This window comes from Paroedura picta, chromosome 7 (assembly GCF_049243985.1).
Source record: "Paroedura picta isolate Pp20150507F chromosome 7, Ppicta_v3.0, whole genome shotgun sequence".
NCBI classification, from domain to species: Eukaryota; Metazoa; Chordata; class Lepidosauria; order Squamata; family Gekkonidae; genus Paroedura; species Paroedura picta.
Window position 1 is genome coordinate 73,476,810 of NC_135375.1, and position 24,950 is coordinate 73,501,759.

General features: G+C 40.9%; 1 protein-coding gene across 3 annotated transcripts in view; it reads right to left on the reverse strand.

The window, feature by feature from the left end:
- Window positions 1-20,423, reverse strand: part of RFX3 (regulatory factor X3) — a 214,897-nt gene extending 194,474 nt beyond the window's left edge. The window contains exons 1-2 of one of the 3 annotated variants that reach the window (XM_077344912.1): window positions 19,763-20,423; window positions 18,144-18,235 (exon numbers count right to left, since the gene is read on the reverse strand). The gene's annotated coding sequence lies outside the window, so the exon portion shown is untranslated. Of the gene's footprint in view, window positions 1-556; window positions 680-2,539; window positions 2,665-18,143; window positions 18,236-19,762 lie in introns of those variants that run through there. The other 2 variants (XM_077344914.1, XM_077344913.1) reach the window with 2 other exon arrangements.
- Between the last annotated feature and the right edge of the window lie 4,527 nt (window positions 20,424-24,950).

Here is a 24,950-nt window from a genome sequence, read left to right on the forward strand (position 1 = left end):
ACATATATATCCTCATAATATATGTGAATAAAATCACTTTGAGTCAAACTGTATTGCTACTAGAGTTCCAGTTCATACATGCAGGAGTTTATTCCAAGAAGAAAAAGAAGAGTTGGTTCTTATATGCCGCTTTTCCCTACCCGAAGGAGGCTCAAAGCGGCTCACAGTCGCCTTCGCATTCCTCTCCCCACAACAGACACCCTGTGGGGTGGGGGTGAGGCTGAGAGAGCCCTCATATTACTGCTCGGTCAGAACAATTTTATCAGTGCTGTGGCGAGCCCAAGGTCACCCAGCTGGCTGCATGTGGGGGAGTGCAGAATCGAACCTGGCATGTCAGATTAGAAGTCCGCACTCCTAACCACTACACCAAACTGGCTCTCAAACACAATCACCGGGGCTTATAATGAAGAAATTTTAAGAAAGCTAAAAACTGCATTGCTGAGAAAAAGCAAGGAAAGCTGAGCAAAGGGAATTTTTTTCCATCACAACAATGCACCTGCTCTTTTTTCAAGGCCAGCAAGAGCTTTACCACACTCATTTCGTTGGGAAACCTTACCTCATCCATTGCATAACCCTGATCTTGCCCCTTCAGACTTATTTTTGTTCCCTAAACACAATCTGAATCCCTGGAGGATGCCAAAACTGCCATTTTGTGATGTCAATTGAAGAGTGCAGAATACTTTGGGGAAGAGTTAGAGAGATAGAAACATTGCATTCAGATGCGTATAGATTGAGATATATGATATGTCAAGAAACAACAGCTTCACATTTTAATATGCTTGTTTAATAAAATTTTCTATGGTTGTGTAGCAACACTTTGACTTACCCCCATATGTTCATCTTTATTACTGTTTTAAGTATTTTTATTTTATTGTAATATTTATGCTTCATTATATTTTGTTAGCTGTTTCACTTAGATAAGGGGAAGTAGCCATATTTTAAATTAGTTTGTGATGCATCAGTATCCTTGTTCAACTTGGCATTAATTTGAATATTAGAAGGCCTAGTCACACTACACACACTAGGCTTGAAAACTGTAGGTCCTTATCTCTACTAAGGTCTAGCAGTGGAACAAGTTAATTACGAAACATTTTTGTGAACCAAGTCAAATTGTGGTTAACAGATGTGAAAGGGGGGAAAAAGGAGTAAGTTTATGCATTTGATGGAAGATTCCGAGAGGGGGAAGGATGTCACTGGATTGTCATCTGATACCTTAGGTCAAAACTTATAATTGGGTATTTTCTCTTTGCCTATCTACTTGACACAGGAAGTGATGTGCTGTGTTGTGCCATAGTTTGGATTATTCTTCTGCTCACAGTTATGAGATTGATCACAGATTTAGCATCTTTACTGCAGATGTCCTAGGTGTTATTGTGGAGAGATAGTTCTGGGGTTTTTTTTGTTGCACCCAGACTTTAAAAAGTTTGTACTAGAATTTTAATTATTTTGCTTTCTTGAACTTCTAGAAATAAAACATCTTTAAATTAAATCTGGCTTGGTTACTGTGTAAGTAGGAATAATCTTTGAACTCACAGTAAAGTCATCTGGCAGATTTGCCAAGTTTGAGATAGGATGCTTGAGATTCCAGGTGTTGGGTCCAGGAATATCCCTGTAGAGTGGTTTTACTCCTGACATAGTTAAATTAAGCCTGCAAACGAGTATGAGTAGTAATTTATTTCTCATTATATACATAAAATATTGCTGCTCACAGCATAAAGGGCAAGACAACATTTTCAGGGGGGAAGTTCCCTTCAAAAAGCAATGATACTATCATACTTCTCTGCAGATTAATCATGTGTGAGGGAGTTCAACAGAATGCACGTAACACTTACTTTAAATCTACTCTGTATATATTAGAAGTCTTACAGTAAGAAAAGCTGAAAATGGAAACTGCAAGTGCCATATTCCACCACTGTTATGTAAGTGTATTAAGTTTTAGTGTAGCTTGGAGCATCTGCCCCAAATTTCATAGCTTTATTCATGCAATTGCTATAATCATTAAGTAGGGCAAAATGCATACAAGTTTTCCAGACAGCTTGACATGCAGAGGTGCAGATATACATTGACCAACAGCATTAAGTCCAAGGCAACAAGAAAGCCCCAAGGATACAATCTCCTTCTGAATCCTACCCTTGCCTTCTTATTGAGCTGAAATTTGACTATGTTGACTCCAATGTAGTATTTGGTGAAACATGTCCAATTTGTTTTCCTCAATAAATACTTCTTTGTGGCAAAATTTCTGCCCACGTTTTGTTCTCCTTTCCTTCTTTTGTTTTTCTATCAAGAAAATAATTCAGACACACTGACAATCAACTAATGAACATGAGAGAGGCATGGGTGGACAGGATTAAGGAGCAGGGCAAAATGAAAAAAATATTCTAAGTCATGAATGAGGCAACAAATTATCTAAATGGTTACTGATCTATATACCATTCATTTTGATTAGCTATCACACAATATCTGTACTTGGATCTCATAGCAAACTTAAACAAAATTCTGATTGCACATGAACACAGGTTGTGCTCATGAACTCTCTCACCTTTTCCACATGGACCTTCATATGAGAATTCCCAATCTAATCAAGCACTAATTGTGAAAACTGAATGCAGATGCCTCAAATAATTCAAGTTTATTTACTCCACACACACTGTGAAGCTTAGAATCCTTGTTTATGTGGCACAAATGACATCACAATGAATCAGAACTTGATCAAACCAAGAAGTTCTGCAATAAGATTTGCAAAAAGAGAGGAGTCAGAGGCATGCTTGAGCACAATTAAAATCCATCAGCCCAGCTGTACTCCCAAACTGTGCTGGATCAGACTAACAGTCCATCTAGTTCAGCATCCTGTCTCACAGAATAGTCATCCAGTTTCTCTGAAGGGCTAACAACAGGGTACAGAGGCCTTCCCCTTTTTGCTCCTTGCTCAGGTATTAAGAATTAGTACCCCTGACTGTGGAAGTTCCCCTCAGTTACTAGGGCTAGTAGATAAACTTACCCTCCTTGAATCTATATACCTAACACTTCCTTTAAATCTATTCTGAATATTTTATTAGAAACCTTATAATAAGAAAAGGTAAAAATGAAAACTAGAAGTACTATATTCTACCACAGTTATATACTGTATTTGCTGACGTATAAGACTACTTTTTTCCCCATGAAAAACATGCCTCCAAGTGGGGGGTCGTCCTATATGCCGGGTGCACTTCAGTTGGGATAGACATAGCTGCCCATAGTGGCCTCCCGATGCTTGCCCGGTGCCCATAGTGGCCTCCCGATTCCCGCCCACGTCATTCTACAAACTATCCAGTATTGCGCCATATCCAGCGCAGCATCCCTCAACCCCCACCAGGGGCATCCCTCAACCCCCACCATGGTGGTAGAGCAGCATGCTGCTCCCCACCATCATGCAGCAGGGGGGCTATGCCCCCGATCCCCCCTGCTACCACTGTCGGCACCTCAGAACGAGCCTGGTGCTTCCGGCTCCATGTTGCCTGCGCGGGGCCGATACGCCAGGGCAGCCAGCGCGCGCCCAGGAATCTCCACCCCCATGTATAATCAATGGTACAATGGTACAATGGTACAGCGGCAGCTTGGCATAGCTGCCGCCGTGCATGATCAGTCAAGGACACAATCTCCTTCTGAATCTTGCCCTTCCCTTCTTATTGAGTTGAGGGTAAGTCTATCTACCTAATCAATCTACCCCCTCTTTTAAAGCTTATTCTTATGGCCACCACTACATCCTTCAGCATCTAATTCCACATCTGAATTACATCACTACCTGTTTAAAGTACTATTTCCTCTTGGAGCTAGTGCCATAGCTAGAGTACCAGCAGAAGCTAATAACAGGCAATATGTGACAATCACAGAATCATAGAGTTGGAAGGGGCCATACAGGCCATCTAGTCCAACCCCCTGCTCAACGCAGGATCAGCCCAAAGCATCCTAAAGCATCCAAGAAAAGTGTGTATCCAACCTTTGCTTTAAGACTGCCAGTGAGGGGGAGCTCACCACCTCCTTAGGCAGCCTATTCCACTGCTGCACTACTCTGTGAAAATTATTTTCCTGATATCTAGCTTATATCGTTGTACTTGTAGTTTAAAACCATTACTGCGCGTCCTTTCCTCTGCAGCCAACGGAAACAGCATCCTGCCCTCCTCCAAGTGACAATCTTTCAAATACTTAAAGAGGGTTATCATGTCCCCTCTCAACCTCCTTTTCTCCAGTCTGAAATGAGACTTGAGTCTTCAACTATAAATCAGGACCCAGCAACACCCGCGGGCTATGAATCTACCTCTTTTAGGAGAAGAGTAACCTCTTCCAGGACAAGCCGATTCTGCAGTTCTCAAGTATCTTTGTTACCAACAGCACCTCAGTCTTTTCTGCACTGAGCCTCCTTATATTGGTACTCATATACTCCATCACTATTTCTAGTTACCTGTTCAGGAGTTCTACTAATCCATCTGACTCAGCTGTTAAAGTGAAGAAAAGTTAGATGACATTTGCTTAGCAGAGGCACCTTACTCCAAATCCATAGTTGATCTCCCGCCAGCAGATTCATGAAGGTATTAAACAGCAGGGGATCAAAGTGAATCTCTGTGGAACCCCACAGCAAAAATACCACAAGGCTAAAAAGCATTCCCCCATCACCATCTTCTAGAATTGGCCAGTAAAGTAAGAATGGAACCAACGTTCCCAATTTAGCCAGCCATTTCAGAAGGATGCCATACCTTATGGTGTTGAAAACCATTTAGCTGTCCGGGATAATCTACAGGATTGGACTTCCCTATTACTCTCTCAATGAAGATCTGTCAGGGTGATCAAGGGAAATTCCTTCTCAAATTCAAGGCTGAAGCTAAAACGAGTTTGAGAAATGCTTGACTTGCCAGCCCTGGTTTCTTGCCCTGGTTTCTTCAGTGTCTTGGAGAAAACAATTTAAAAGGAAAGGATTATTACTATAAGCTTAAAGCACAAACAAATAATATTGAAACAACTTAGGCAAGTAAGTATAATACCTTAGGGATACAATCCTACACATATCTCGTTGTAAATCCCAAGGAACTCTGTGAAACCTACTGCCACATAAACACAAACAGGTTTGAACTGCAATTACATTAAACTGTATTATTAAGCAGGTCGTTAAACATAGATTTTTATTTTCTTAACGGAAATGTATACAATTCTAATAATTCTCTAGAAATTCAGTGCATATATAGTTCATTAAATTATGTAAAATGCAACTGAAAATATTATAAATGTATTATTAATTACTATAATTACAAAAATGAGATGTATCATCATAACTAATATGAAAATGAAACCACATCCCCATGTAATCAGCCTATAATAAAAAAACCCAAAACATTTTTTTTCATTATTACAGTCTTTGACTCTACTAGTTTTTATCAGGAAGCAAGCATTTTCCTATCCTAATAAGGGCATAAACTGGGTTCCTTATAAAAAGGGGGAGAAAGAGGTTCCTGGTTGATTTTATTGTCATACTTCAAACATGATTGTGTCAGTCATAGAGGGTATGGAGTAGGACTGTCCTCCCTGTGTTTGCCCTGCTATGTAGATCTCCCTTTGCAATCTGTACTCTCCTGTTTGCTTGCTTTTCAAACTTTATCCCCCAACAAAGCAAATATACTTTAAGGTCCTCCTGCTGCCTTGTCCAGATACCTTGCTCTCCTTATGCCACCAAGTGCCCTTATCTTGTTAGTGTCTCTCTTCCTCATGCTACTGTCCTTCAAGTTAAGTGGCTGCCATGCCGAATTCTCTCAATGAATGTTACCATCTATGTTATGGTGTGTTTGGAATATTTCCTTTCTCCAATAGCCATTACTGTTAAACATGGGTGCCTTTCATTGCCACAAAAAGGGAGACCCTTTTATTCTAGCCGTCTGAAAATTGGGAGTGTGCATATCCCAGGGGGGTGCTACAGTCCCACTATCATTCACTCAGTTTAGATGGAAAACCATGAAGGTACAGACCGAAGAGGGAAGCAGGTGTCTTCCACTGATACCAATGGGAAGAATTATGACAACAGTAACAAAATAAATTAAAGCCATACATAACAACCCAATAATGAAATAGCTCCTTTTGAAATTAATAACAAAAACGAAAGATACTCCCATGCAAAAGGCTATTATATTGTTTGGCTGCAACCAGTTACTATTTTACCATATTACCATAAACCTGCCATTTTTGGGTAATCTATACAATACTGGCTGCAGCAACAAGCAAAGTAAGGAACTGCAGCTGATGTTCCAATTTCAAATACATGGAATTACTACAATTTACTAATTTCATTACTATTTGATACATTTAATTCCCTTTGTTCCCCACCACAGCCAGAGCTGTTTACAGTAAACCTTTTTTTAATATGCACTCTGATTATCGGAGCAAGTGCCTGCAGACCTACAAAGATGCAGAGCTAGGCATGAGCTATGTAATATATGTGTAGTTTTATACAAATATACTATAAAGAAGCTCATAGTAAATATTTAAAATGCAAAAGTAACAAACTAGGTCAGTTTAAATATCTAGCTATCAATATTGAGAATGTTATTTTTAAAACTATATTAAGAACAGCCTCCCATTCAAAAGATAATGGAAATCATTAGAAGTTGTTTCATGGTTTGACTTTTAACTAATGTTAAAAGCAATCAGTTTCAGAATAGTTTTTAAACAAAATTAGAACCCAAATTGAAATTGTTAATAGCTTTATAAGCAAATTACTGGGATTAATTCTTACCTACAAATACTGAAAATATTGCTTAATTACATTTCGGTTTTTAAGAAGGACTTTTAAAAGCCCACAAGAAAATTCATTGTTTTTGTTTTTAATAGTGTAAATATGTGCTATGACAAGTGTCAGACTAACTTAGTTCAATAAAATATGCCAAGGCCCAGAGAAAAAAGTGAAATATAATCTAGACTATTTACTAATTATAAATGCCACATGCTTTAGACAGCCCTTTCGTGAGCCACTGGAAACCCCAACACAATGCAGGAGAAATAAAAGTGACACCTGTTTTAAAAAGCCATCTGTCCTTAATGAACTAAAAAAAAAAAATCAGTCTTTCCACCTAATCCCAATCACCAGAATGCAGAGATACCCTGGGAATTCTGCACCTGGTAACACATATACAAAATACCATATATAACAGCCATTGCTCCAATTCCATAATGCTATATTGTCAATGATTGTGCAAGTGAAGAAAATATGCACTTTAAACAAATACATTGGTTTCATCTGTTAGTTTTCTACTTTCATTCTATGTCAAAATGAATGGCTTCATGTATGATCAAAGAACCTACTTTTTGGTATGTAAATGATCTTTCATTCTATTAGCAAAGCACTTCACCAAGAAAGCACTAGCAAGCTAATACCATAATGGTAACTTTGAAACTTTGAAGTTTGAGTCCAGTGGCATCTTTAAGACCAACAAAGTTATATCAGTGGTATAAGTTTCCATCTGCATGCACACTTCTTCTAATGCAGGGTGTGATTATCTCACCAACATTATTTAACATCTTTATGTGCCCTCTTGCCAGGCTTATCTCGAGCTTAGGCCCTAGGTGCCACCAACATGCAGATGACCCCACTCTATCACCTGATGGACAGTCGACCAGATGCCCCTCCGAGCTCAATAGATCGGTGCATGGAATCAGAATTGGAAAGGACCTCCAGGGCCATCTAGTCCAACTCCCTCCAGAATACAGCAGCTCATACTATCTGCCTACCCACATTGACCCCAATTTCATGACCAAATGATCCACCCCAACAAAAACCTCCAGAATCCAGCATGGCCTGGAGGAAATTCACCTACAGTGGCAATTAGCAAATCCCTGGGTATACAGGGAAGGACCACAAGAGACAAACACTGGCACATCTCCACCTGCCCACCAACACATAATCGGCTTAGGTTGACAGAAAGCATTTCTGTCAGATGACTATCTAGCCGTTAAGAAAACAGGACAAAATTCCATGGTACACATTTCTGAATCTCCAGCTTTCACATGCTAGAAAAAGCAAGTCTCCAAGCCTTATTTTGCAGATGTGCCTTTCCCCTTATATCTCTGCAACAGAACGGACCAGAGAATGGCTCTTTTAAAGAACATACGCTGGGAATTTAGAGAACTTGATACAAATTATATTGATATGCTATTCTACTGCCAATTAAAAAAATGTAAAGCCTCCTCTGACTCAGGGGGGAGGTAAGAATGACTGCTGTGGAGACTATCTCAGGATAAATCTTGGGGATTCTACTATCATGCCCACTCTCCATGGTGGATATATCTGACTCTCCATGGAGGATACAACTGACTTTTCACATCTCTTGTGGCTCTTTTTACATGGGGGAGGTTGGTCTGTTTAGCCTAGAGAGGAGACGACTGAGAGGGGATCTGATAACCATCTTCAAGTATTTAAAAGGGTACCATATGGAGGATGGAGCAGAATTGTTCTCTCTTGCCCCAGGGGGATGGACCAGAACCAATGGGATGAAATTAATTCAAAAGAAATTCCATCTAAACATCCGGAAGAAGTTCCTGACAGTTAGAGCGGTTTCTCAGTGGAACAGGCTCTCCTTGGGAGGTGGTGGGTTCTCCATCTTTGGAAATTTTTAAACAGATAGCCATCTGATGGAAAGGCTGATTCTGTGAAGGCAAAGGGATGGCAAGGTTACAGTAGATGAGCGATTTGGATGTGAGTGTCCTGCATAGTGCAGGGGGTTGGATTAGATGTCCCATAAGGTACCTTCCAATTCTATTATTCTATGATTCTATGATTGCCCCAATTTTTCTTCCATATTAAACATCATTACATGGTTGTGAGCTTGCTTTTGTTTTGTGTGAGTATATTCTGAAGTATTTGTCCAGGGGCCCATGGTGGATCTCAGTAGCACTACTGTAAAGCTTCCAGAAAAACTGCACACAAAAAACAAGTTCAAAAGAAAAATACACATATAACTTAAGTAATCAAGTTCAGCTGCATATAAATTTAGCACTGCCATCTGAAGATCTCCTAAATAAGAAGCACATTAAGTAACTCTAAAGTAATGGCATGTGTCTCAGAACATTACCAGTACTATATACCATCTTTTAAATGTGTTAAAGTTGCTTTTTTCAGTTTATAGTATTCTTTTCCCCCCTGAATATTTCTGAAATAACCAAGTAATGGTTCTTTAAAAGCTTACATAAACTATACTGAATCTAAATTCACTTTAACATTCTAAATAAGTAGACTATATCTTCATGATCCCACAGTGGTTAAGATGAAACCAGATCAATTTTACCACCCCTAGTAAATTTCTGCAGCAACATCATCTACATGAAGTATGCATAATCTAAGCCACAGCCCTTCTAAAGGCTGAATCTAATTGAAAAAGGAATTTAAAAAGTCTTAAAAACACAGCACAGCTAATATCAAAACAGAGAAGTTCCTGTACCAGCCTGCAAATTCATTAAAATTATTTTGATAAATTTTAGCTGCTAGATTTATCAGAAGTATAATACAGCTACTTATCTGGGGAAATGTATTAATTCATAATTAGTACTTGAAGCAAACGACTTCACCTGAAAACTAATAATAAACTCTTCATACTGGAACTTACAGCGTATTGTTTCAGTACACTTAAAGGTTAGAAATATGAATTATGTTAAACTAGGGGCAAAGCCCGTTATATCCAAGAATACAACGGGCGCTAGAGCTTGGCAGTGGGAAGAGGAAGGGGAGGAGTTGTCCAGTCTGTAAGGGCATGGGGTTGAATGTGTGTGTTGTGTGGGAGGTTGTGGTGGTGGTGGCAAATGAGGGTATGGGTGTGGAGATATGGGTGTTAAGAACCTGTGGTGTGGAATGTTTGTTGAGTGTGGGAGAGGATTGACCTTTGGGAATTTTGGCATAGTGGTTACAGATGAGCTTTCCAGAGCCATGTCCTCAGATATGTGAAGGGAAAATCAGACTGGAGACTCTTCTTAGGGGAAGATTACATGGCAACCTCCCAGTTCTGCGTCATTTCCCTTCTTGTGTAAATTAGGCCACAGACACTAAAATCTCCCCCTGCCTTAGTACACATGGGGTAGTCACAGTACACAGGTGTCCACCCTTTTTCTTTTTTTCCATTTTTTCACTGCTTCTTTCATGGTTGCTCCTTAGAAGAACGTATTTTTGTACCCTATCGCTTACTACCCAAAGGAGTCTCAAAGTGGTTTACAAACACCTTTTCCATTAGTCTCTCCACAATAGTCAACCTGTGAGGTATGTGGGGTTGTGAGAGATCTGAGAGAACTGGGAATGGGTCGCAGTGACCCAGCAGGCCTCAGGTGTCTCAAAGCATTTTCCAAGAGTCTTCCTTTCTCTCCCCATAGCAGACTCCCCATGATGGAGGTGGGGTAGTGAGCCTCACAGGGAAGCTCGCAACCCTAAGAGGAAGACTCTCTGTACACAGCAGTTTTGAGCTTAGTAAGGTTTTTTATACTCTTTTTTTATTTGCCAGGCCAAGGTTATTTGCCAGGCCAATAAGTCATTTCAGTTACCATGTGTCTCCAGACATTTACTTGTTCTCTATTTACAGTTTCAGGCTGTAAATATTTATTTAGATCTTCCTGTACTTTCCAGACTCACAGGACTGATGCTGGTCTGCCTGTCTGCGCATCAGAATACAAACAGTTGCTGGTAAGGGCTGGCCATAATCCATAGGCCAGGAGGGACACCCCTGCACAACTCCCTACCAACTGCAGGCAAAAATGGCTCCTTTGAAGGCTGGACTCTGAGGCATTGTACGATTTTGAAGTCCCACCTCCAAACCTCCAGGAATATTTCCAACCCAGGGGTAGCCAACCTCCAGGTGGGGCCTGGAGAGCTCCTGAAATTACAGCTCACCTGCAGAGTATAAAGATTAGCTCCCCAGACAGAAAGGGCTACTTTGAACAGGGTTGTGGTAGAGAAGAAACATTTAAGGCCTCCCACACAGGTTGTTGTTGAATTGAAAGACTTGAGACCTACTACACAGGGTTGTTGTGCAGATGAAACAGAAGACAAAAGAGCCAGTTACTTCTGCAGAATAATGCTGTGCAGTGACCTCAAATCTGCAGAGAGTTGCAAAGAAGAAAGATACATGGCTTGGCTGTGTCTAACTTCCAGGCAGAGCAGTATTTTAAGTGAGAAGGGGCTTTTCTGTGGCCTCCCTGTCAGCCGTTTGGCAGAAGGGGAAAGTCCCCACCACCTCAAAAGGAAGGCCCTCAGACTCCCCTGCGTTGCTCTTGGAAGGAAAATGCCTCCCTCCCCTCAGTCAGGGCCTATCAGAGGCTCCTTCGCAGCAGGTCTGAAGGGGGGGAGGGGAAGCACTCAGCAGCCTCCTGCCAGCTCTGTCAGGGTTCTGAGGCAAAGTTACAGTTGGACTTGACAGCCTTGGGGTGAAAAGGGCTGGTGCAGCCTGTGTTCTCATCCCCCTTGGCAGCCCTGCTGACTTCCTCTCCCTGCGGTGGTCAGGAGCAGACTGGCAGCCAGACTGGGCTGGATGAATGGAATTTTGGTCTGTCCTGGTGAGGGGCCAATAGGAAGGCGCTTCGTGCACCTCCCCATTGGCCGCTTGGCCCTTGAGTGGCACTTGGAGGGGCGAATCAGGAGCAGCTTTGTGGCTCCTGATTCGCCCCTCCGAGTTTTTATCACGGACAGAGCCCGCCCTAACTCCTCCCCAATAGCCCTTAGGGCTTTATTTAACCACAGGAGCAGTTAAAGATGTTTTTCAAAATTTGGTACACTTTTTGCAACATTATCTGAATTAATGAGACTATACTACCTGCTTTCATTATCAGAGGAATGAGGGCCCAAGAAGAATTCAGAGGCAAGGGGATAACCTATATCTTCTGTATTGGGATAGCAGGCTACCAGACAAATCAGGAGACTGCATCAGGAGGCAGGATAAATTGTCAGGAAAATCTTCAATAGTACAACATTGTTTAACTAATCCTGAACCTGAGACCATTCAACACACAAATGAGCTATTTTTACTTCTTATAATTTTACATATACATCTTTACTAAGAAAGTTTAGAGAAGGGGAAATCTGATTTAAGGGATGTGCATTTCCTATCTATTACTCTAATTTCACTCCCTAGATGAGCCATGAGCTTTACTATTCTAGGGAGCAAGAAGAAATCCCCACAATAAATTAGGTTGGTAGAAAAATGTTTGCAACATTCCTCCAGATACCCCCTCATACAACAAGCATTTGGGAGTATATTTAGTCTCATCAAGGTCATTATTTGAAGCATTTTTAGTTAATCTGCAAAGTCATAGCTTTCTGAGTCTGGAGACACCCAAAATCTTGGATTCTGGAGCACAGACAGCTTTGTACCCAGGGAACTCACCTGCACAGCTTCTTCCTACACAGGAGAGCTGGATAGGACTAACTATCCTTTTCAAGCAGAGGAGTTAGGACAGGTGAGAGAATAATGGAGGAAAAGGCTAATAAATAAGAAATGAAGAATGTGAAACATAATAGGTTTGGGCTCAGGGGCACTGGGGAGGAACTTGACCTGGAGAGAGGGGTAAATGAAGAGACAGGGCAAGGAGAAGGAAGATGCTCAGCTGACAGGAGGCTGGAAACAGCTGCAGGCAATGAGGTAACCCAGAAATCAGATCCTGGGAGGCTCCTCATTTTCTGATGCTGCAGAGAGCATAAGTTGGACAGAGCCAGAGAAGAGCCCATGGAGGACAGCCATATTCTGAATAGAAAGTTTACCAAATGCAATACCCTATTCTATCCTTTAGAGTCTTTGCTTTGCTACTTTTGTGAGAGGTACTTTACTATTAGATAAACTGACAAGTGGAAGATCTACAAGGACTTGCTGAAGGCCTCTCATTTTCTCCTCCCTACTATTTCCTCTGTACCTTCCTTAAAATTCTCCATACACGCTCCCTCTTTCTTGCTTGTTCTCTCCCTCCCATTCTCCAGCCAACTTTCCCTTATGCCTCCTTCCCCAGTCATCAGTTTTCCCTCCTTCCTTCCCACTGGTAGCCTCTCCCTGGGAAAAGTCAATCCAAGTTGTGCAGTACCAGCAGCTTGGCCAGGACCAGCGGCATGATGGAAAACTGTGAGTTTGGAAAGGGTGTGAGTGATGGAAAGGGTGAGTTTCACGAAGAGAAAACTTACACAGGACATCTTGTTTCCTTCCCTATGTCTGGCAACCCCCATATCCACACCTGTACATTCTTCCCACTGTCCTTCCCACCCATCAACTTACATTTTATACTCTCCTATACTTTCCGCTATATTTATTATTTTTACTCCTTTTGTACCTTACCTTTCTCCACAATATGAACCGAAACCAGCTTACAACATTCTTTCCCATTTTATCTTTAAAAACTCTGTGCAGTAAGTTAGGCTGAGTGCATGTAAACTGACCCAAGGCCATCCAGAAAGCTTCCATTATTAGACTGGAGATTCAAATCTGGGTATACCAGATTACTAGACTGAAACTAGAACACACTGGCTTACACAGGACGAGTGCTGCTACCCACCCACCCACAGTTCTTTTTTCCAGATTCCTCTGTAAACCTGGGACATTTTTCAGGTTTGTAGAAAGCTCTGCCTTGTCTGTTCATAGATCTAATCTCTGGATTATCTATAGATGTGGCAAAGTGGAGAATTAGATGTATTAATGATGAGGATTATAATAACCACAGACCAGAAGTAACAACATGCTCCTAGACAATTAAACAAGCAGAAGATTTAATGCAAAGAAAAGTTAAGGGCACCCAATATCATACCCTGTACATTTTTTAAAGACACAACCTGGAAGTTAATAGAAACTGAAAGTCAGACACATTTCTATTCTGCTTGAAAACTTATTATTTAGTATGAGATCATGTAATTGTTTCCATAAGCTTGCAATAGAGATTTACACACATTTTAGCATCAATGATGACTTGACTAACCTGGGAAGTACATAAAAGTTACTGGTCTGATGTGCTCTCAGGGCATAATCCAATATATTCAGAAAATAGTGTCTTCTACTTACAATGGCTTACTCAAATTATACTGTTAATTCATGTAGCAATGTGATTGCACAAAGTCAATCACATTGAAAAAAGGGATATAGGAAACTCAGGAAGTGGCAACCCATTCCACAGCTTTTTCATTAGCGTGTCTGGACTTCCAAACAGACTACTGGTAGATGTACATAATGAATCATCTCTGTCTTTGACAAAATGTGCAAGTCATTTCTTTACAGAAGAGGTTTTACTTAAATTCTCTGCTGCTGGCTTTTAAACAGACTGCTTTTTGGTGAACTATATTTGGCTTTTAAATAATTATTTGTCTTAAAATGACTTTTTGTGTTTTCTGGAAACACTGAGGACATCAGTGCCTACAAACCACAAAGATGAAATGGAGCTATTTTATCAGATGATAGCATAGATACTCCAAGCTTCATACAGGTTTTTTAAAAATACCAACTGTTCTTACCAGTACAGAATAACATCTGCTTTTCCAATGGACATTAGTTTATTTATTGTTTATTTTCTTAGTTTTTTAGTAATTAGTGATATACTAAACTACACTGTGGTGAACATATAGAAAGAGCTTCACACGTAATATGAAAAATGGTACCATTACTCCATGAAATTACAGATTATAAAATTGTCATAAGTAAACAATAAAACTGATATCAATTGGCATACTGTTTCACTCTAACAAAGCCCTCGTTGCTTTACCACTACTGAAAGCAAATCAACACAGATGATATCAATAATCTCTCACTATTCCTATGTACGACCTTTAAACCCTAGTCTGCTTCACTAACACAGGAGTTTTTCCATTCTCTTCCAGAAAGAGGAAATGGAGCATACACACATATACCTACCATCACACTCACATGCAAGGCTCAATGTACAAATCAGAGCTACTGAATAATGCAAAAAGACTGTACTTACCCACTGACAGCCAACAAGAACACAAGCCTCCTTACTACAGAAATATGCAAGGGATTCCACATGGATGCAAGTTTTTTGCAGAATCATTCTGTTAACCTGCTGAAGCTTTGGCTACATTGAATGATTTCACAACACTGGGTCATGACATTAACATAAAGGAAGTTAAAGATAGTAAAGTAAATTTAGATTAAACATTGGGATAATCATCTTAACAGGACTTTTACGAAAAGAAGTTTGAAGAATCTCCTCCTTAGGGTTTTAAAAGAAGCAAAACATATTTCTGGGAATGCTCACAATTTAGGTTAGCCTGTCACTATTAATGATAAACTAATAATGGTTGTTGCATTCTAAAAAGAAATTTTTTAAGGATAAAGAATTATATATCTACTAGTAAACTAGTAAATAAGCCCGCTGCAGTCAAAATTCAGCAGGCGCTAGCAGGGCGCGCCATGAGGGCGGTGCCTACCTGTTTGCAGGTCCTTGGGCGCTTATGGGTCGTGGGGCAGGCCACAGCTAGCGGCAGCGGCGGCTTGTGGGTTGCTCCATTGGGGCGGCGGTGGCGAAGCTAGTATTTCCGCCGTCTTGTTGCTGGCTGCGCCGGGGGGGGGGGGGCGAAGTGATTGTGTCATCGGCAGTTGGCGAGCCGCAGCGCCGGGAGGCGCTTTGCGCCTCCCGCCGCACCGAGCCGCTGGCCAGGGAGCAACTGCGAGGCGCGCACAGCGCGCCTCGCAGTTGCTCAGGGCTGGAAATCGCTTCGCGCCTGCCGATTGGTCCCTCCGATTGTCTGTCCAGGGGAAGGGTCCAATCCGGACCCTTCCTCATCCCGGACACATCCCACCCCTAAAGGGCTTACTGAATTATTTAGTCTGCGGCGCCCGCGGCTCCGCGGGAGGTGTTCAGATATATATCTATATATATATATCTATACACACACACACACACACACACTAGATAGACTAGATTTGGAAGGAGATGACTGAAGCAGATCCCATCCCCTTTCTTTTTGGCTTCTTATAGCATGGTGAACTGGTTAGTGCCAGACCAGGATCCAGGTTAGAATCCCCACTCTTCCATAGAAACTCACTGATCAGCCATGCACACTCAGCCTAACCTATCTCACAGGACTGTTGTAAGGATAGAATGGAGGAAAGGAGAATAGTTTAAGACATTTTGTATCTCCACAGATACAAGAAAGAAAGGTGCATAAGATGGTAAGAAAGATGGTGCATAAATGAAGTAAAGAAATTAATTCAGCAAACAACTGTCCCATCAAGCTTCTTAACAAACTCTGAAACCCTAATTACCTCTGGGAGGTGCCAGTTTTTCCTACTAGGGAAGAGCAGCTCTTCCCAAAGCAAGCAGTGTTCAGCTATTTTCCAAGGCTTCAGTCTACAACTTCCAACAAGACAAGACACTGAACGCAGTATTCAACTGGTACTCCATGTGAGGCTAGATAGTAGAATAACCTGGACATTTCTACAAGCCTCCGTGTACTAGTGGAACTGATCCTGCTTCTGTCTACAAAACTCCACAAGCAGAACAACTATATGTACAAGTCGGGTGTTAGCTGATGCTAAAGAAAGAAAAGCAACTGTATGTGTCAGATATTCAAACCAGGTTTGTGCACAAATGGTTAGACTTACCTCACAGACTAAATTGAAGATAGATTTAAAGATGGCTATGCAAACTCTAGCTCTGACCTTGATAGTCCAGACTAACCAGAGCTTGCCAGATCCCAGAATCTATGCAGGGCAAGCACTAGTTAGTACTTGGATGGGAGACCACAAAGGAAGTCTAGGGTTGCTACACAGGGGCAAACAATAGCAAACCATCTCTGAACATTTCTTGCCTTGAAAAATCCTATGGTGTTCACAGCAGGTGGGCTACACTTGATTGCCAAAAAATAAGTAAACTCAAGAAAATGTCTGCCAACTGCATGTACAAGATCACAACTGTTCCAAATGTACTACTGAATCAGTATAACACTACAGCAGTAAGCATGAATATGGATCACAGATGGATAAATGTCATGTGTATCTGGAAAAAGGAATGGCCTTTCCAAACCTCAAATAGATGCACCTATTTGCGGGGGGGGGGGGGTAAATTTGGTTAGAACACAGGAAGAGAGGAAGGAATTTCATTAAGTTTTCAGTTATGCTTTTTGAACTATGAACTCAGAAAGCAATACATGACCAAGAACCTTAAGAGAGCATACTAATTACCACACACATTAGCTCAGAAACCATTATACAGTCAGATTCTCACCATTTTTAAAGCCCAATCAATTAGTTTAATGTTTCATCAGTACCCTATAGGGATCAAAGAATACCTCCTTTGATTTTTTCCTTAAACTTTTTTTAATCAGATGAACTGGGGAAGGGAGCTGTAATTTCAGCATCATTATGATTCAGTAAGTGAGTCTTATCTATTTGCTTGTGAGAGAATAACTTACTTAGAACCAGAGTGCCAATCTAAATGTTACACACAGCATTGGCCAACTCCTGAGATATCACACGTAGAAACAGTAATGGTTAAAATATTAAGACTGCTTTGAGAAAGAAAACAGGAAAAGCATGTCTGCTCAGGAATAAAATAAAAGCAAGAATGGTTTGCCTCCCCTGTAATCCTACTAGCTGCTGAATGGATGTGTGTGTGGAAGAGGGTTCACTATTTGAAAGCAGATCATATTAACCATACTTGACAGATTAGCCAAATCTCATCCTATCTTGCTTTCTGATTCTGGTACACTGTAATCTTAAGGATCACAGATTGCGCTATTGCACTATATGGGCTAGAAAGACAATAATCACATCTCTTTCCTACCTCTATAAAACTATAATTTTAGTCTAAAGACAACAGGTGGGTACAACAAACAGGAGAGAGGAAAAATATGCTTTATCCAGTAATATGATACATAGAAATAGCCACTATTTAATTGTCTATATTTAAAACTATTTTGGATATTATTATTTTTATTATTATTTATATTACATTTCTACACCATCCTTCTGAGCCAGCTATTAATATGTAATAAACAATTACATATTCATACATTATTCAGCATTTTACTGGCTCATGGAATCATTATATATACCATTATCATCAGCACAAGTACAAAAAATGTTTACAGAGTCAAACTATGTGACACACAAGTCTTAATTCAGAGAAAAGTCTTTGCTTTACCAAAGCATTAATTATCTAACCTGCTCTGCACTTGACAGTCCCAGGAATAATAGACACTGTCACATTCTTCAGGGGTTGCTCTGTCAGATAAATCAATATCTTTCTGTTGGCACTGTTATAAGCAACAAGAATGTATTCAATTGAAGTTTCACAAATGAAAGGAACAATGATATTCACAATTAAATTAGTTTGTTTTATACAGCACCAAACAAATTAACAATAATCCAGTTGAAAACATTAGCATCTAACAAATCACATTAACACTAAGGAGTTAAGTAATATGACCTTTTATACCACTAATATTCACACAGTCTGATCCTCTGCATGTTTATTCATAAGTGGAGCTTACTTCCAAGTAAGGGTGCACAGGACTACTGCTTAAATAATATCCATATCTCTAATTGGGAAATGATTTGCTACTATGCTAAAAAGAGTGGACTAGCTGGGAACAGGGGGTAAAGTACAAAGTAAGTGAACATCAAAAATTATTCCAGCTGATCCAATAACAAGAATATTTTCTTCTGTCTGTACAGATCTGATCACTATATGCGCTTTGTACAAAACTGCAGATCTTAACTAGCAGCCACAGATGGAATCACATTTCAAGTTCAGATTTATAAATTCTTTATGGTCAACTTGGCTTCAGTTTCAGTACCTCAGGGAAAGTAAAAAAGCTACGAGGAAAAAAAACGTCCAAAATGGAATAAATTTATATCTCTGATACTTTCCTTTTCCTGGCCTTCTGTAGTTTAATAAGTAATATCTCATAAACAAAAATATTATGATAACTCTATATGAAAATGGTTTAGAATTAGAGGACCCCTTGATTAAAACAACAAAATAAGATACATTGCAACCATGCATACATAGTCACAGTGGGTACCCAGTAAACCTAGGGTATGCAGTGATTTCAGACTAAATCAGGACTCTAAAAATAATTTCCCCATAACAAATTATAGAATTTTTCTAATAGCAAATAAACATTGTACTGTGCTAGACCCTTGTTAAACAAGGAGGTTTCAGCATAAAGATAAAGCAGATAATAGGTTTAAAAGCCAACCAGGGTAGGATGATCATAAGCAAAAAAAGTTCGCGCACACACATAGGAGTCTCCAAAGTCACACAATCCCTAATGTGGTCCCAGGCCCACGTTCCAAGAGAGAAAGCAACCTCATGGTTGGACATGGCAAATTTTGGGGTGGTTGAATTGAAGGTAAAGTATACAGGATTACAAAGCAACCCTCATTCCCTTTTCCCAGGAGCTCCCTACAAACAAGAATAGGCAGTGGATTAAAACAAAAAAGGGCACCCCAGACCTTGGCCAGACCACAAGTGTGCTTCCCTCTCCACCGCCACCAATTCTCTTCCCATTCTCAATACCCCCCTTCGCCGACCAAACTCTACCAGAACACTACAGCCACCATCAGAGTACAACAGAGAAAGTAAGGGGGGAGGGGTATATAAAAAGGACACAAAACAGGCCGGGGGCAGAATCTTTCTATCGCTCACACTCACACACACACAAAACACGGTTCAGCATTTCCCACTTTCCACATTCACCAAGGAGCGCCAGGCCGGCTACCCGGTGGAAAACACGGGGGGGGGGGGGGGGTAGGCTGCACATAACAATCATATTCACCTGGGCTGTGGAGGGCTGTGGTGGTGTTGCTCTTGCTGGTGGAGGTTGTTGTTGTTGTGGGTGATGATGAGGAAGGGGGTGAGGATGGGGGTGAGGAGGAGCAGCAGGAGGAGGAGGAGGTGGCGGTGGTGGAGGAGAGGAGCCGTTGTTGTTGATGGGTAACAGTCGCCAGGACTACGGTGACTATGGCGCTTGATTCACAAGGCAACGGTTGCTATAACTCACAAAAGGGAGAGAGCGAACGAGCGAGCGAGAGGAGGAGGACAGGAGGCGGCGGCCCAGCCTCACAGGCCCGGAAGAGGCGGAGCTTGCTGCATGACTGACAGGCTCTCGTCCTCCAGGCCTCCCCGTCCGCTCAAGGAAGGGGCATTTGGCCCTCGAGTCCTTCGTCACAGCCAAGGCGGGCGGCGGGAAGGCCCCACTTGCCCCTCCGCGCATTGGCGTGCGCAAAACAAGAGTGGCTCCTCTTTTCTGGGGAGCGGCTGACAGCGGTGATTTTCCCCTCAGACCCCCGGCATCAACGTACGCCCCGATCGAACACGCCCCCGGGAGGCGATTAAAGGGGCGGGGCGAACGCCTGGGTTCCGCGTGGGGAAACTTGGCAGCCGCTCCGGTGTCATTTCCGGTTGTGGGGGGAGCGACGATCGGAGTCGGGTGTCCCGGATGTAAAGAGCCGTTAAGGAGGAAGGCGGTTCTGGCGCCTCGTTCGCGTGCGCGGTCCTCTCCCCGCTTTCCTTGGCTTCTCCTTGCCGTGCTTGCTTCGGAGCTGGCGTCGAAGAAGGACACTCTTGTCTCAGGGGCTGATTTGTCCCGCACTTTCCTCCACCCTCTTGTAGCGGTTAAAATGGCTCGGGTTTCAGCTGCTGCAACAGCCGCCATCTTACATAGGGATAATGCCGCGGGCGGGAGCCTGGCTGCCCCTCTCAGCGACTCTAAAGCGCTTTGCACTCGGCAAACGGAAGAAACCGTATGAGCTGTTGAGGCTGGCGATCTCCCCTTTTTAAAAAATTCCCTTAATAAAATGGTGTTTTCTAATCTGGGCTGGTTGATCTGGAATAATTGTCTCGATTTCTGCTCACAATCACGAACGATGATTAGGATTCCTACTTCAGCTACAGTCCAAATTTCTGTTGTTGTTTTTTAAAGGACATACGATGAAAGCATTGGCTTGTAATAGTGCTATACCTTATATATGAATATTGTGTACTCCTTCAGAGAAGCAATGAGAAGTCAGTAAGAGCAACTGTTTATTACAGGTCTAGTGATAATGGTTTTGGGGAAAAGGCTGCAGGAATTGAATCTATAGAATTCCATGAAGAAAATACAAGACTTCCAATATGTGCAACATGAAACCAACAGTAAATGTACTCCTTTTAAGTCCTGCCATGAGGTCTTCCAGCAAGACACTAAATGCCTAATATGGTTTTAGCTTCAGGAAGTTTGTGTAACATGGCCATAAAGCTGGGACATTTCAGTATTACCAACTTAAACTTCAAATAGTAGTGAATTTTAAGGTGCGGCCCTTTGCAGGAAACAAAAAATGCTATAGATTCAAAACAGCCCAAATAAGTGAATTTCCTCATTTTTAGGAGAGGTGACTTATAAGTATGGTGAGAGCAAATTGTGCAAATTGTAGGCATTGGCAACCTTTAAGAATAACTTGGGAAAAGGTTTAGATGATGTCTAAAGTCAGTTGCTTAAATAACTTAAATTCTTTTCTAGCCATATATACAAGAATGTTCTTTAACAATCATCTTTGTTTATCTCCTCTCAAGTCAAACCTTACCAAGTCTATTGACGAGCTAGGTTTGAGTCCAGTAGCACCTTAAAAACCAGCAAGATTTTTGGGATATCAATTTTCGAGAGTCAAAACTACCTTTGTCAGAGTCTATCAAGGAAGCTTTGACTTTTGAAAGCTCATGCCCCAAAAATCTTGTTTGTCTATGGTGCTGTGGACTCAAGTCTAGCTCTTCTACTGCAGATTGATATGGCTACCTTCTGAAACATTGATCTACACTATCTTATTTTCCTATTAGATCTTCCTGCTTGTTCTCTGTCCTTTCTCTCCACTCATCCTCCATCTGTGCTATCTGGAAAGCACAACCTGCCAGCCTACGGGGAGTGGCGAGAAATAAATCTAATTAATAATAATAATAATAATAATAATAATAATAATAAATACAATGCAGTAGAACATGTTGGCAGTCTTCAAGCAAAGGTTGGATACACACTTTTCTTGGATGCTTTAGGATGCTTAGGGCTGATCCTGCGTTGAGCAGGGGGTTGGTCTAGATGGCCTGTATGGCCCCTTCCAACTCTGATTCTATGTTCATTTTAGACCAAGAAAGACCTGGATTCAAATCCCTGTTTATTGATGAAGCTCACTGCTTGACCTTTTGCCAGTAACACTTTAAACTACTTCACAAATTCCTTGTAAGGATAAAACAGGACCAGTTGTCTTAAGCTCAGGGGAAGACAGTAAAGGATATTGATGTGAAGTTGACTTTAGTACCTTGTCTCACAGTGGTTGTCTCCTATGGAAGAGCGAATAAGGATGCTTTAATTTTTAAAAGCCACTTTTCTGACATTGGTTAGGAGGAAATTAAAAATCAGTGTGAGTCTGTTGGCTGAGGACAAACAAAGTAATCTTTTATATTTTTGTTATATTTGTATATTGCTTTTCCCCAAGAGCAATATTGCTCTTTGTATATTGCTCTTGTAGTACTGTTAAGCAGACTAACATTCAGCATTTATCAGGATGAGCAAAGCAGAACTAAATTCTATGCTTTCATTTTTTAAGCATCAAACTAAATGTGCATGGGAGATTAAAGTGTTGAACAGATAACATCTGATAAAGATGTATGTGTGCAGTGATTTCTCTCCATTGTACCTTCTTTTGCAATGCAAAGTAGTAGTGAGACTCCTTCAGATTTGTCCCATAAGCAGATTCACAGCAGCAGATCCACAAATAGAGAAAGAAGTTGTTAGTTACTTACATTGCACAGTGCTAATTGCTGTATATTGCATAAAAATAGAGAATCTGAGGCTCAAAAGAAGCTAGTGCTTGGAGCTGACCTGGGCTTCTGGTTTGTTGACTGGAGGATCAGCACCAGCTGTGTAGGGACAGCACTCCACGTGGCTCACAGATGTTGCCTTTAGGAAATACTGCAATAAGGTTCCAAGATTCTTTGCTGCAATTAACAAGGTCGATACCATTTTTAAAGATTGATGAAATTCTTAGCATTTTCTCCCTAAATATTTGACCCTATTAATTCTCTTTCAGTTCTATTACTAATTGTCTTTCCATCTATTGTTCCATGTTATTGGAGCTAGATGATGAAACTTATTATCCTCCTGCCTATTACATCTGCCTGTGCATTCCCAGATCTTGAATGCATCTTTATATGGCCCTGTACTACCAGATGAAGGTCTCTGAAAATTAAATGCACTCCAGATTGTCATTATTGGAACAGACAACATGTCATATGCAAACATTAATGCATATGCATATTGGGAAAGCTGTTAAATTGTGTTTCCAGAAAAAAGTATCTGAGAAATTGTTTTACTATTTCTGCAAGCCCAAGTGTAGACAGTCTAGTGCAGTATGAAATCTTTTATGATATTTCAATCCCAATGTAGCTGTAGAGAGCCCACACTGCCCTACAGCAATCCCAAGAATTATAGTATTATAAAAATTAAATATATTATGATTTTCTTGTGTTACGAAATAAATACATAGAAAAGGGAATAATAATTTATAAGAATGTTTAAATGGATTGAATTGGGGAAAAGAACAAGATGTTTTAAATGAAAGGTTTACAAATTCCAATCAATAACATTCTTAGTGCTTACAGGTAACCTTTTGAGATAAACTACAAATGTTCTTAATGAGTTCTTAATTACATAAAGGTCAGAGTTAAAAGCTAGACTATTTTTTTCTTATACAATTTTTTCCTTATACAATGGGGCTGGTATTTTTCTCTTCCTTCGGCCTAACCGAGATTATTGGCAATAGCAGAAAGTGTAAAACCAAAAAGGAAAACCAAAACCCAACCTAACCAGAAAAGTTAGGAAACCAAAAGTTGAGCTACAAAAATTTATTTTTTTAAAAAAAAATTGCAAATATTTATTACATAAAGTGCACTAGTCCGAAACTTTAAGAAACATCTATGAATTACATAAGAGCCTCTTGTGGCGCAGAGTGGTAAGGCAGCTGTCTGAAAGCTTTGCCCATGAGGCTGGGAGTTCAATCCCAGCAGCCGGCTCAAGGTTGACTCAGCCTTCCATCCTTCCGAGGTCGGTAAAATGAGTACCCAGCTTGCTGGGGGGTAAAACAGTAATGACTGGGGAAGGCACTGGCAAACCACCCCTTATTGAGTCTGCCATGAAAACGCTGGAGGGCGTCACCCCAAGGGTCAGACATGACCCGGTGCTTGCACAGGGGATACCTTTACCTTTATGAATTACATAGTCATAATTTAAGAACATCACATTTCTAACTACACATGGAATAGACCAACACAGAATGGACCATATGTGTTTCTACCAAGAGGGGTCTTCTGCAGTAGAGACTGATTAGTTACTTTGGGGCAAAGCCCATGAAATTTATAGTGCAAGGTTTAAAATAGAGAAATCCTGACCAGAAAATTGCTTTCAGCTTGCATATCCAAATTGAGTTAAATAGTCTTTTCTAGTCTAAAACTTGTTGCAGACAAGAGCAAGTAAAAAGACACAGTCTAAACAACCTGCTTTAGAATGAAAACCCTTAGTTTTAAAAACATCAAAAGATAGTATGTGAATTTGAATTACATAAATTCTAGCCAGCGAGTTCCATACAAATCATGTATTTAAATCATCATTATTATTATTATTATTATTATTATTATTATTATTATTAGATTTATTTCCCGCCACTCCCTAAATAGGCTTGTGGCAGATAACAACAGTCTTAAAACCCCAGTTAAACCCCCTTAAAAGACATTAAAAATTACCAACATGGCGGCCACAATCCCATTCTATCCCCACCTACCAAGGTGATAGAGAAGGAGAGAGGTGATATATATTTCGGACCCCCCGGGGGGGCAATGTTCTACCTCGCAACCCCAGCCTCAACCATAGACCTGGCAGAACAGCTCCATTTTACAGGCCCTGCGGAATGCTGATAACTCCCACAGGGCCCGCGGTACAC